The sequence below is a fragment of the Oncorhynchus masou genome, chromosome 14 (genome assembly GCF_036934945.1).
Source record: "Oncorhynchus masou masou isolate Uvic2021 chromosome 14, UVic_Omas_1.1, whole genome shotgun sequence".
NCBI classification, from domain to species: domain Eukaryota; kingdom Metazoa; phylum Chordata; class Actinopteri; order Salmoniformes; family Salmonidae; genus Oncorhynchus; species Oncorhynchus masou.
In genome coordinates, this window is record NC_088225.1 from 33,631,651 (window position 1) to 33,644,712 (window position 13,062).

Sequence of the window (13,062 nt, forward strand, 5' to 3'; positions counted from 1 at the left end):
ATAGACCAGTTGTGTTATGGCATTACATAGACCAGTTGTGTTATGGCATTACATAGAACAGTTGTGTTATGGCATTACATAGACCAGTTGTGTTATGGCATTACATAGACCAGTTGTGTTATGGCATTACATTGAATGAATAGACAGAGAAATAAAATCCAAGCTCAAGTCATACCTCCTTTTCTTCAAGTAGAAGTTATCCCGTTATAGTAGAGGTACTTAATATATCCCATTTAGCAGACGCTTTTGTCCAAAGCGACTTACAAGTCGGCTGGGGCCACTACTTTTTTACATATGGGTGGTCCCAGCGGGAATCGAACCCACGACGCTTGGCGTTGCAAGCGCCATGCTCTACCGACTGAGCCACACAGGACCCTGTACAGACAGAGGTATATTAGCCTCAAACCTCACAGGCTAAGATCAGGATTCAAATGATCATGCTTTGTCAGCTACGCGCCATTTAAAATCCATTGCTCAATGATGCTGTTGACCATTAATGCGGTCTCCGCGACAAGGGAACATTGCCTTTAAAAGGTACAATGCTGACAAAGAGCAGGGGGGATTACATCCTAGACTAAATCCTCTATCCTTCAAATACTACACCATATTATTCCAATGGGATACATTATGGAGAACTACGACATGCATGCACAGTGTAGACACAAAGGACATTAACATAATGATATATAGATTTTAGCATGTCAGAACAAGCAATCAGTGTGAGATTGTTGACTAATGCTGTGTATCTTGTTACTAAACAAAAAAACAAGAAATGTCCTCTCACTATCTACTGCGTCGATTTTCAACAAACTTAACATGTGTAAATATTTGTATGAACATAAACAAGATTCAACAACAGACGTAAACTGAACAAGTTGCACAGACATGTGACTAACAGAAATGGAATAATGTGTCCCTGAACAAAGAGGGGGGGGGGGTCAAAATTAACAGCAACAGTCAGTATCTGGTGTGGCCCCCAGCTGCATTAAGTACTGCAGTGCATCTCCTCCTCATGGACTGCTCCAGAAGGCTCACCATAACATGGTGTAGTAGTAAGCAGAGTGAAGGCTCACCATAACATGGTGTAGTAGTTAGCAGAGTGAAGGCTCACCATAACATGGTGTAGTAGTCGGCAGAGTGAAGGCTCACCATAACATGTTGTAGTAGTTAGCAGAGTGAAGGCTCACCATAACATGGTGTAGTAATCAGCAGAGTGAAGGCTCACCATAACATGGTGTAGTAATCAGCAGAGTGAAGGCTCACCATAACATGGTGTAGTAGTTAGCAGAGTGAAGGCTCACCATAACATGGTGTAGTAGTTAGCAGAGTGAAGGCTCATCATAACATGGTGTAGTAGTCGGCAGAGTGAAGGCTCACCATAACATGGTGTAGTAGTTAGCAGAGTGAAGGCTCACCATAACATGGTGTAGTAGTCGGCAGAGTGAAGGCTCACCATAACATGGTGTAGTAGTTAGCAGAGTGAAGGCTCACCATAACATGGTGTAGTAATCAGCAGAGTGAAGGCTCACCATAACATGGTGTAGTAATCAGCAGAGTGAAGGCTCACCATAACATGGTGTAGTAGTCGGCAGAGTGAAGGCTCACCATAACATGGTGTAGTAGTCGGCAGAGTGAAGGCTCACCATAACATGGTGTAGTAGTCGGCAGAGTGAAGGCTCACCATAACATGGTGTAGTAGTTAGCAGAGTGAAGGCTCACCATAACATGGTGTAGTAGTTAGCAGAGTGAAGGCTCACCATAACATGGTGTAGTAGTTAGCAGAGTGAAGGCTCACCATAACATGGTGTAGTAGTTAGCAGAGTGAAGGCTCACCATAACATGGTGTAGTAGTCAGCAGAGTGAAGGCTCACCATAACATGGTGTAGTAGTCAGCAGAGTGAAGGCTCACCATAACATGGTGTAGTAGTCGGCAGAGTGAAGGCTCACCATAACATGGTGTAGTAGTTAGCAGAGTGAAGGCTCACCATAACTATAACATGGTGTAGTAGACGACAGAGTGAAGGCTCACCATAACATGGTGTAGTAGTCAGCAGAGTGAAGGCTCACCATAACATGGTGTAGTAGTTAGCAGAGTGAAGGCTCACCATAACATGGTGTAGTAGTCGGCAGAGTGAAGGCTCACCATAACTATAACATGGTGTAGTAGTCGGCAGAGTGAAGGCTCACCATAACATGGTGTAGTAGTTAGCAGAGTGAAGGCTCACCATAACATGGTGTAGTAGTCGGCAGAGTGAAGGCTCACCATAACATGGTGTAGTAGTCGGCAGAGTGAAGGCTCACCATAACATGGTGTAGTAGTTAGCAGAGTGAAGGCTCACCATAACATGGTGTAGTAGTCGGCAGAGTGAAGGCTCACCATAACATGGTGTAGTAGTCGGCAGAGTGAAGGCTCACCATAACATGGTGTAGTAGACGACAGAGTGAAGGCTCACCATAACATGGTGTAGTAGTCAGCAGAGTGAAGGCTCATCATAACATGGTGTAGTAGTCGGCAGAGTGAAGGCTCACCATAACATGGTGTAGTAGTCAGCAGAGTGAAGGCTCACCATAACATGGTGTAGTAGTCAGCAGAGTGAAGGCTCATCATAACATGGTGTAGTAGTCGGCAGAGTGAAGGCTCACCATTACATGGTGTAGTAGTTAGCAGAGTGAAGGCTCACCATAACATGGTGTAGTAGTTAGCAGAGTGAAGGCTCACCATAACATGGTGTAGTAGTTAGTGTTTTCCAATCCTGGTCCTTGAGAACCATTTTTGTTTTTGCACTAACACACCTGATTGAAATAATAAAAAGCTTGTTGATTAGTTGAATGAAGGGTATTAGTGCTCAGGGGGAAACTCCTTTGGGTTCCTAAGACCAGGATTGGGGACCACTGGTGTAGCATGTTGGCTGGAGTTCATCAGTGACTCTCACCTTCACTGAGATGTGAAGCAAACTGTCATGGAGAAACAGACTAATCTCTTGCTCTGTTGGCGAAGACTGTTGGCGGTTGACTACGAGTGACGTGTGATGTTGCCCATTAGCTCCAACGTTGTGAGTTCCAGCTCCGCTTGGCGTCAGACTGGTCCCAGATCTGGTTGAGATTTGGCCTGCTCCTCCGTTGTCATTGTTGGCATGACAATTCCAGGAGTAGTCGGCAGAAGAGCAGAAGCAGATTGGCCCGCAGGCTAGCTTGGGGTAGAACACAATGTACTCTGACAGCGGTGCCACTGCCGTGACCTGGATAGATCACACAGTCAGGGTGCTGCGCAGTAGGAAGAGGTCAAAGGGCAGTGAATGAAGTGGACAGCAGAGCCATATATTTAAGAAAAGCTCAGCCAGCTTTTAAAGAACTCTTTGAACATTGTTCTAAATTCTAGACATCCAGTTATATAGCATCGTGTTTAAATATTCCCTGTGAAATGTTCATGGGGAACCAACATGGCTGCCTTTAGAATATTGTGATGTCATGTATAAATGCTACGTCAACGTCCCAACTGTAAATGTCTCTGAGGGTCACTAATGGGAGTCTCGTGAGGACTGGGAACACACTGTAACATTGTTTCAATAAACCACACAGGAGCATCAGTGTGCAGTGTTCTTTTACCTTGTGATATTGGAATCCCTGGCGACCCCATGATCTGAGCCCTTAGTGTGGTGGACGTGAACCTAAACAACTTCATTCTGACCTCAACTGCTCTCGCACTGAAGGTCACTAAGAGTGCATCCAAAATGGCACCCAGGACCAGGACCCAGGTCTAAAGTAGTGCACTATGTAGGGAATAGGGTGCCAAGGATCTGGTCTAAAGTAGTGCACTATGTAGGGAATAGGGTGCCAAGGATCTGGTCTAAAGTAGTGCACAATGTAGGGAATAGGGTGCCAAGGATCTGGTCTAAAGTAGTGCACTATGTAGGGAATAGGGTGCCAAGGACCTGGTCTAAAGTAGTGCACTATGTAGGGAATAGGGTGCCATAGAGCTCTGGTCTAAAGTAGTGCACTATGTAGGGAATAGGGTGCCATAGAGCTCTGGTCTAAAGTAGTGCACTATGTAGGGAATAGGGTGCCAAGGACCTGGTCAAAAATAGTGCACTATGTAGGGAATAGGGTCTAAAGTAGTGCACAATGTAGGGAATAGGGTGCCATGCATCTGTGATTGACAGGTGAAGACAGACACTGATCTGTTTAATCTGCTGGTGGTGGTGATGCCACACGGTGGCCCAGACCAGACGTCATGGTTTACTGTGGTGTAAACATCATCTATTCTATTCAGAGAGAGAGGGCAGATCCTGTAGATTTCTCTTGGTGAGTGTGTGTGCGCACGCGGTGCGTCTGTTTGTATGTGAGTGAGTGAGAACAGTGTGGGGCGCTGCCTGCTGATAGTTAGCATGTGGATTAACCAGGATCACATTGGTAATCTCTGAAGGCGCAAAGTTACCCAGACATCCCTGCTTGGCTGACCTCCGACCCCTGGGAAAGAAAGTATTTGAACTCCTAGAACCTGGCTGGGCCCTGTCCAGAAACAGCCCCTAACCCCTCTACCCATGGCCTAACCACTTCATGTAGTTCTGAGAGGAATGGATAGCTGTCAGCAGGTTGGTCTCAACCCTGACTTCCATTTATGTTACATTTTCATTTAGTCTCCCACTGACATCAACACATGACTGAGTTATGGCCTAGGCCTCTGGGCTGTTTGTTGTGTTTCTGGACTGGGCCTGGAGAAGGCCTACTGTCTACTCTCTGTGGTCTAGCCAAGGGCCCTGGAGAAGGCCTACTGTCTACTCTCTGTGGTTTAGGCCTCTGGGCTGTTTGTGTTGTTTCTGGACAGGGCCCTAGAGAAGGCCTTCTGTCTACTCTCTGTTGCCTAGGGCCCTAGAGAAGGCCTACTGTCTACTCTCTGTGGTCTGGGCCTCTGGGCTGTTTGTGATGTTTCTGGACAGGGCCCTAGAGAATGCAATACTGCTCATCTGAAACTGTCCCAATGAATGCATCGACAAATATAATTTGTTGTTTAAAAGCAAAGTGTGTTTTGACTATAATGATGAACCGTGTGTGTTTTGACTATAATGATGATCCAAGTGCGTGTTTTGACTATAATGATGATCCAAGTGCGTGTTTTGACTACAATGATGATCCAAGTGCGTGTTTTGACTATAATGATGATCCAAGTGCGTGTTTTGACTATAATGATGATCCAAGTGCGTGTTTTGACTATAATGATGATCCAAGTGTGTGTTTTGACTATAATGATGATCCAAGTGTGTGTTTTGACTATAATGATGATCCAAGTGTGTGTTTTGACTATAATGATGATCCAAGTGTGTGTTTTGACTACAATGATGATCCGTGAAAAGAATGGAAATGCCTTGGTCATAATGTGTTACTCATGTTTTCTTAGGATGGTTTGTGGAAAGACCCCCATTGTATAAATGGAGAGATTAACAGTGGGTCGAAATAAAGGGATTTAAAGTTAAAGGTATTGGAGAGTTCTCATTATTTCATTGAAATGGTCCAAAAATAATCTTGTCAGAATGCTCTATTCAATTTTAACTGTAGTTTCTTCCATTCGGCTACAGGTGGAGACATCTGCCCCCACTAAACAGGCATGCAGTCTCTGCAGTGTCCCCAAACAGTTTCAACAATATGTTTAGGCGTGCAGTCTCCTCACTGACCCCTAACAGTTTCTGCAATATGTTTAGGAATGCATGGTCTCCTCGTATGTCATTGACAACACATGGATAGGCAAAGATCATTGCATAACCGCAACCTCTATTTTCTGGCCCACATCCTCTGAGATAGTGACTGAAATATTCTGGGCTGCTTTTAAAAATGGACTGGCTAGACTCATAACAAAATGGACTGGCTAGACTAGGCTCATAACAAAATGGACAGGCTAGACTCATAACAAAATGGACTGGCTAGGCTCATAACAAAATGGACTGGCTAGACTAGGCTCATAACAAAATGGACTGGCTAGACTAGGCTCATAACAAAATGGACAGGCTAGGCTCATAACAAAATGGACAGGCTAGACTAGGCTCATAACAAAATGGACTGGCTAGGCTCATAACAAAATGGACAGGCTAGGCTCATAACAAAATGGACAGGCTCATAACAAAATGGACTGGCTAGGCTCATAACAAAATGGACAGACTAGGCTCATAACAAAATGGACTGGCTAGACTCATAACAAAATGGACTGACTAGGCTCATAACAAAATGGACAGGCTCATAACAAAATGGACAGGCTCATCGGACAGGCTCATAACAAAATGGACTGGCTCATAGGACAGGCTCATAACAAAATGGACTGGCTAGACTAGGCTCATAACAAAATGGACAGGCTAGGCTCATAACAAAATGGACAGGCTCATAACAAAATGGACTGACTAGGCTCATAACAAAATGGACAGGCTCATAACAAAATGGACAGGCTCATCGGACAGGCTCATAACAAAATGGACTGGCTCATAGGACAGGCTCATAACAAAATGGACTGGCTCATAGGACAGGCTCATAACAAAATGGACTGGCTCATAGGACAGGCTCATAACAAAATGGACTGGCTCATAGGACAGGCTCATAACAAAATGGACTGGCTCATAGGACAGGCTCATAACAAAATGGACTGGCTCATAGGACAGGCTCATAACAAAATGGACTGGCTCATAGGACAGGCTCATAACAAAATGGACTGGCTCATAGGACTGGCTCATAACAAAATGGACAGGCTCATAACAAAATGGACAGGCTCATAACAAAATGGACAGGCTCATAGGACAGGCTCATAACAAAATGGACAGGCTCATAACAAAATGGACTGGCTCATAGGACAGGCTCATAACAAAATGGACTGGCTCATAGGACAGGCTCATAACAAAATGGACTGGCTCATAGGACAGGCTCATAACAAAATGGACTGGCTCATAGGACAGGCTCATAACAAAATGGACTGGCTCATAGGACAGGCTCATAACAAAATGGACTGGCTCATAGGACAGGCTCATAACAAAATGGACTGGCTCATAGGACAGGCTCATAACAAAATGGACTGGCTCATAGGACTGGCTCATAACAAAATGGACAGGCTCATAACAAAATGGACAGGCTCATAACAAAATGGACAGGCTCATAGGACAGGCTCATAACAAATTGGACTGGCTCATAGGACAGGCTCATAACAAAATGGACTGGACAGGCTCATAACAAAATGGACTGGCTCATAGGACAGGCTCATAACAAAATGGACTGGCTCATAGGACAGGCTCATAACAAAATGGACTGGACAGGCTCATAACAAAATGGACTGGCTCATCGGACAGGCTCATAACAAAATGGACTGGCTCATCGGACAGGCTCATAACAAAATGGACTGGCTCATAGGACAGGCTCATAACAAAATGGACTGGCTCATAGGACAGGCTCATAACAAAATGGACTGGCTCATAGGACAGGCTCATAACAAAATGGACTGGCTCATAGGACAGGCTCATAACAAAATGGACAGGCTCATAGGACAGGCTCATAACAAAATGGACTGGCTCATAGGACAGGCTCATAACAAAATGGACTGGCTCATAGGACAGGCTCATAACAAAATGGACTGGCTCATAGGACAGGCTCATAACAAAATGGACTGGCTCATAGGACAGGCTCATAACAAAATGGACTGGCTCATAGGACAGGCTCATAACAAAATGGACTGGCTCATAGGACAGGCTCATAACAAAATGGACTGGCTCATAGGACAGGCTCATAACAAAATGGACTGGCTCATAGGACAGGCTCATAACAAAATGGACTGGCTCATAGGACAGGCTCATAACAAAATGGACTGGCTCATAGGACAGGCTCATAACAAAATGGACTGGCTCATAGGACAGGCTCATAACAAAATGGACTGGCTCATAGGACAGGCTCATAACAAAATGGACTGGCTCATAGGACAGGCTCATAACAAAATGGACTGGCTCATAGGACAGGCTCATAACAAAATGGACTGGCTCATAGGACAGGCTCATAACAAAATGGACTGGCTCATAGGACAGGCTCATAACAAAATGGACTGGCTCATAGGACAGGCTCATAACAAAATGGACAGGCTCATAGGACAGGCTCATAACAAAATGGACAGGCTCATAGGACAGGCTCATAACAAAATGGACTGGCTCATAGGACAGGCTCATAACAAAATGGACTGGCTCATAGGACAGGCTCATAACAAAATGGACTGGCTCATAGGACAGGCTCATAACAAAATGGACTGGCTCATAGGACAGGCTCATAACAAAATGGACTGGCTCATAGGACAGGCTCATAACAAAATGGACTGGCTCATAGGACAGGCTCATAACAAAATGGACTGGCTCATAGGACAGGCTCATAACAAAATGGACTGGCTCATAGGACAGGCTCATAACAAAATGGACTGGCTCATAGGACAGGCTCATAACAAAATGGACTGGCTCATAGGACAGGCTCATAACAAAATGGACTGGCTCATAGGACAGGCTCATAACAAAATGGACTGGCTCATAGGACAGGCTCATAACAAAATGGACTGGCTCATAGGACAGGCTCATAACAAAATGGACTGGCTCATAGGACAGGCTCATAACAAAATGGACTGGCTCATAGGACAGGCTCATAACAAAATGGACTGGCTCATAGGACAGGCTCATTACAAAATGGACTGGCTCATAGGACAGGCTCATAACAAAATGGACTGGCTCATAGGACAGGCTCATTACAAAATGGACTGGCTCATAGGACAGGCTCATTACAAAATGGACTGGCTCATAACAAAACGGACAGGCTCATAACAAAACAGGTAGGTCATAGGAATGTATTCCAGAGATCACATTCAGATGACTAAAAAAAAATGTAACTGTATTACCTAAAGATCGAGAATCAGATTATTTAATCCCAATCAGTAAAATCGTCAATAAATAGCTTGATGAAAAATGATTTTACGGTACCAGTGAAGCGGTCGTCACTAGTTACCACAAGGCCCATCTACCCGACCAATCAGATGGAGTGTGATGACACGTATGCCAATGTAGTTGCATTATCCCGTGTTCGCGTGCTAGTCGGAACTAGGAATGTCTGAAACTTGCCATGTTCAACGTAGCACGTGTATTTTTTAACCTTTAACTAGGTAAGTCAGTTAAGAAACAATTTCTTATTTTCAATGACGGCCTTGGAACAGTGGGTTAACTGCCTGTTCAGGGGCAGAACGACAGATTTGACCTTTCGGTTACTAGTCCAACGCTCTAACCACTAGGCTACCTGCCGCTTCAACTGCATCATTTAGCAAGTCACCATTTCAGAGTTGACTAGTTCTGACTAGCACGTGAACAAGGCAATACTGATGGTATGTTTACGTAGCAGGTTAAGATAACCTCATTCTCATAACCTGCCACGTTGATTAAGAAAAGAGTTGGTTACATACAAAGCGTCTTGCACAACTGACTTAATTGGGTCGTATCACTTTCCTCATTTATTTCGGAATCCACCACTTTAAACATCATTTGCATGATGATGCGCGAGTGGAGAATTTCATCCCAATTCCCTCTCGTCGTTTACATATGATCTGTATCAATACAGAGAGCGAGAACGAAGGAGTTGAGGGAGTTGAGCAAAATCCAATTGAGAGAAAGGCCATACGTTTCCGTTACCTCATTGATTTGGTTATTTATTAGCTATAATAAAACCAACAGTGGCCTGTTCTAAATGCCAAAGTGGTAATCGGATTTTATTCCAGCCTGGTCTCAAAGACAAGACGTAACATAGTACGTGGAAATCCAGGACACTCAAATTAGTATGATACAGTGCAATCAGAAAGTATCCAGAACCCTTGACTTTACAGCCTTATTCTAACGTTGATAACTGTTTTTTTTCTTCCCACAACCCCATAACGACAGAACAAAAACAGGTTTAGAAATGTTGGCTAAATGTATTAATAAAAAAAATGGAAATATTACATTTACATAAGTATTCAAGCCCTTTACTCTGTACTTTGTTGAAGCACCTTTGGCAGCGATCACAGTCTTCTTGGTTATGATGCTACAATCTTGGCACACCTGTATTTTGGCAGTTTCTCCCATTCATCTCTGCAGATACGCGCAAACTCTGTCAGGTTGGATGGGGAGCGTCGCTGCACAGCTATTTTCAGGCCTCTCCAGAGATATTCGATCAAATTCAAGTCCAGGTTCTGTCTGGGCCACTCAAGAACATTCACTCAAGGACATTCTCAGTCCCTGTCGCTGAAAAACATCCCCACAGCATGCCACCACCATGCTTCACCGTAGGGATGGTGCCATGTTTCATTCAGGCGTGACGCTTGACATTCAGGCTTACGAGTTCAATCTCGGTTATCCGACCAGAGAATTTGTTTCCAATCTTTTAGTCCTTTAGATGCCTTTTGGCAAACTCCAAGCGGGCTGACGTGTGCCTTTTACTGAGGAGTGGCTTCCATCAGGCCACTCTACCATAAAGGCCTGATTGGTGGAGTGCTGCAGAGATGGTTGTCATTCCGGAAGGTTCTCTCATCTCCACAGAGGAACTCTAGAGCTCTGTCAGAGTGACCATCAGGTTCTTGATCACCTCCCTGACCAAGGCCCTTCTCTCCCGGGCGGCCAGCTCTAGCAAGAGTCTTGATGGTTCCAAACTTCTCCATTTAAGAATGGAGGCCACTGTTCTTGGGGACCTTCAATGCTTCAGACATGTTTTGGTACCCTTCCCCAGATCTGTGCCTTGACACAATCCTGTCTCGGAGCTCTATGGACAACTCCTTCGACCTCATTGCTTGGTTTTTGCTCTGACATGCACTGTCAACTGTAGGACCTTATATAGACAGGTGTGTGCCTTTCCAAATCATGTCCAATCAATTGAATTCAACACAGGTGCACTCCAATCAAGTTGAAGAAACATCTCAAGGCTGATCAATGGAAACAGGCTGTACCTGAGATTAATTTCAAGGCTCATCACAAAGGGTCGGAAAACCTATGCAAATAAGGTATCCGTTTCAGATTTTTATTTTATTTTTTTACAAATGAGCAAAAATGTATATAAACCTGTTTTCGCTATTATCATCAGCGTTTTTTTTTGGGGTTGTTGACTTTTTCATTAGGGGGTATGGTGTGTAAATTGATGAACGTTTAATTTAATCCATTTTAGAATAAGGCTGTAACGTAACAAAATGAGGTAAAAGGGGTCTGAATACTTTCTGAATGCACCGTATGTTACGTTTGGTATGGCTACTGCAGTCAGGTGGCTGCGTAGGTGTATAACACACAGCCAAAGGTTGTGAGTTTGAATCTCATCACGGACAACTTTAGCATTTTAGCTACTTAGCATGTTAGCTAACCCTTCCCCTAACCCCTAGCCTGGCTAACATTACCCACCTAGCTTGAATTCGTGACATAGCATACTTTCTGCAAATTTGTCAAATATCATACGAAATGGGTGATGGACATCCCCAGATTAATATATACCATACGAAACATATACTAAAAATGTAGTATCTCGGATTTACGTACAGAATAATACCAAATGCTCCGAGACCAGGTTGCTTATTCAAGGAAAGGGAATATTTAGTTGTAAAACAATGCACTCAACCAGATCAACCACTCAATCAGATCAACCACTCAACCAGATCAACCACTCAATCAGATCAACCAGATCAACCACTCAATCAGATTGCAAGCTAATCATGTTGGCACTTACTCATAGTTAGTTGTTTTAACCCAAAATAGGTTTACCCCAATATCTACATTCCATTATAAAAACAAACAAATTGATGCATCTTGATTTTCAATTTTTGTTTAAAAAAAAAAATCCACAAGTAAAACGTACACAGCTTCAAAGAAACGTTCATTAATGCATATTTAGAAATGGTCTGATTTAAGATTAAACGTCAACACTTTTAAGGGCAACCCTGTTACTTTATTTGGGCACTTCAAAACAAATTTCATTTGTCACATGCGCCGAATATAACGGGTGTAGACTTAACCGTGAAATTCTTGCTTACAGCTCTTCACAACGATTCAAAGTATAAAAAAAAAAAAAAAACATGGGGATGGCAACAAGAGGAATAGAATACACAATAATAACACAATATACAGGGATTACCAGATCAATGTGCAACTATATACAGGGATTACCAGTACCAGATCAATGTGCAACTATATACAGGGATTACCAGATCAATGTGCAGCTATATACAGGGATTACCAGATCAATGTGCAACTATATACAGGGATTACCAGATCAATGTGCAACTATATACAGGGATTACCAGATCAATGTGCAGCTATATACAGGGATTACCAGATCAATGTGCAACTATATACAGGGATTACCAGATCAATGTGCAGCTATATACAGGGATTACCAGATCAATGTGCAGCTATATACAGGGATTACCAGATCAATGTGCAACTATATACAGGAAGTACCAGATCAATGTGCAGCTATATACAGGGATTACCAGTACCAGATCAATGTGCAGCTATATACAGGGATTACCAGTACCAGATCAATGTGCAGCTATATACAGGAAGTACCAGATCAATGTGCAACTATATACAGGAAGTACCAGATCAATGTGCAACTATATACAGGGATTACCAGATCAATGTGCAACTATATACAGGAAGTACCAGATCAATGTGCAACTATATACAGGGATTACCAGATCAATGTGCAGCTATATACAGGAAGTACCAGATCAATGTGCAACTATATACAGGGATTACCAGATCAATGTGCAGCTATATACAGGAAGTACCAGATCAATGTGCAACTATATACAGGAAGTACCAGATCAATGTGCAACTATATACAGGGATTACCAGATCAATGTGCAACTATATACAGGGATTACCAGTACCAGGTCAATGTGCAGCTATATACAGGAAGTACCAGTACCAGGTCAATGTGCAGCTATATACAGGAAGTACCAGGTCAAGGAGATAAATGTGCAGGGTAAAGTGACGAGGCATCAGGACAGACCATAATACAATACAAGTACAGAGTAGCTGCAGATGAGTGGAACAGTGTGTT

At 43.5% G+C, this 13,062-nt stretch overlaps 1 long non-coding RNA gene across 1 annotated transcript in view; it reads left to right on the forward strand.

Moving 5' to 3' along the window:
• Positions 1–5,472, forward strand: part of LOC135554772 (uncharacterized) — a 100,030-nt gene extending 94,558 nt beyond the window's left edge. The window contains exon 2 of the long non-coding RNA XR_010457736.1: positions 3,756–5,472. This is a non-coding gene — a long non-coding RNA (uncharacterized LOC135554772). The remainder of the gene's footprint in view (positions 1–3,755) is intronic.
• Positions 5,473–13,062: the final 7,590 nt, after the last annotated feature.